The following is a 2,176-nucleotide window of genomic DNA, read 5'->3' as shown; positions in this document are numbered from 1 at the left end:
AGTATAGTAAAGGTAATAATCTTCTGGTATCTGTTTTGAATCCTATGAAACTATGTGTTTAGTTTTGTACATTTATTAATATATATAACTGTAAAACAATGTGTATTATTGTTCAATATAACATCCAATGAATGCTATAAACAACACTTTTGACGTTCAGCAAATCCCTACCTGAATTTAAAAAATATATAGACTGGTTTCTTTTTCAACGAATTTCATTAATACATGTAACAGGTACAGGTACATACACCTTGTATATGTTTCTGAAAATACCATTCGGTCAAGCCTCTAAACTACGTATACTAAGGTAAAACAAACCTATATATATATACGTACACTGCGTGTGTATAAGAGGTGTATATCTACATACACACTCCTGTCTGTATCCTGTATATAATAAAACCGACTCCTAAGTGTAGATTACAAAGTAGGTATGACGGTGTATTAAAGTTCGCATTTTGTTTTGCATAATAGAAGCGACTTGTGTTCAAGATCACAGTATGATGATCTCTCCATTAGGTTATGTGTATTTATTAAGTATACACCAGTAATTATTTTTAAATCGTCTTCCAATAGACATCGCTTGTACGCGGAAAGGTCCTTCAGTTCCTGGTATTTTAGTTTCGATATTGAATTCGCCCACGTATTATTTAGTCAAAGACATATTAATGTGTCATGGAGTTCTCAAGTTCTTTTTCTATAAACTAGAGTCCACCGACCTAACGGATGCATTCTACAGTGAAATGTTATTCAAGCGTATATGAAAATTAATGAGTCTGTCTCGGCCAATGACTCATGTGCAGGGTACAGCTACACCATTGCCCTCAAACAGGGGTATAGATTCTACCAATTAGCTAGTTATATATTATTGTAAGTGTGATGTTGACGGAGTTATGTATGGTGAAATAGCAACATTTCCTTAACATATCAATTATCTATCAACAAATGTAGATAATCTGTCTAATATCGACACTAGTCAACAAAAGGTCAGTTGATTCAGTCTATCCACAGATTTTTTTCAATACACAGTTAACTATGCAATATTTTATTCTTATTTATTCTTTGTATATATGTTAAATATCAATTATAAACGCATTGCATAACAACCTTTCTACAACCGAGATCTCTAAATTCAAACACAGTATGACATTGAATACGTAGGTATACTTCTAAAGTCACTGTCACACTAGCTTCACCATATGCTGAATAAATGGTGAATCTTTTACGAATAAGTTTAGTTATAAATAAATCATGAAATGGTAAAATAATAAATGATAAGAGATGTTTAAGGCAGTGTGTACCACTGCATTTGAGTGTATGCATACAACTATCTTAAATACTTTCCTATTGTTTTGTCCTACATTGTCCCCTTTTTTCAACCCCACGAGTACTGTGGTATCCTACACTATAAAGTACTTCTCACGGTTTCTTAAATATCTCTGAAAACGGACTACATCGATTTGTGGTGGGTTTTTTAAATGTCACTGTTCTATTTTATAACCCTTAAAGTATGTACCATCTGTTTTTGAAGAATACGTTAAAAATATCGTCCGTTCGTTTTAATACCCTTTTAATTCTTGGTATTAATCATATTGCCGTGTTTAGATTTCGACAACTGATATTACCTTTAGTCTTTTGTCTCGACAAGTGCTCTATAAAGAATGCAGTCATGTTACATGTGGCATGCTTAATATGTGAATAGCAAATGCACCCGTGCTCTTAGTTTGTATTTGCCTTCCTATAAGATTTATATTACTTTTTTAAATTTAATGGAATACGTGTGGAATGATAATGGAGTTTGATTTGTAAAGGTGTCTTACTATTCAAATAACTGTTTAATATGAAAGTCTTATGTAGTATCGAATTATGGTCAATTTTATTACGGAATAAAAACCTGATTGCGTTTACTTTTAGTCTTTCCTAATGGGAGGCCTTATTCATATATTTTGTTCGTTCACATATATTTTAAAATATACTTATACAGAACATAATAAGAACATTTGTATTATTGTTGTTGCTTGGCAGAAACATAACAAATAAACCACACCCGACACAGAATTGACACACAGATATGTTTACAGAAATCACAAACTGAAACCGAAAGTGTAGGTATGTTTTTCCGATAAAGAGAATTTCACATCAGTATATAAATACACACAAGCTGTACAATCGGTAC

This window comes from Mizuhopecten yessoensis, unplaced genomic scaffold, assembly GCF_002113885.1.
Source record: "Mizuhopecten yessoensis strain PY_sf001 unplaced genomic scaffold, ASM211388v2 scaffold3253, whole genome shotgun sequence".
In the NCBI taxonomy this organism is placed as follows: Eukaryota; Metazoa; Mollusca; class Bivalvia; order Pectinida; family Pectinidae; genus Mizuhopecten; species Mizuhopecten yessoensis.
Note: the sequence above shows the minus strand (reverse complement) of the source record.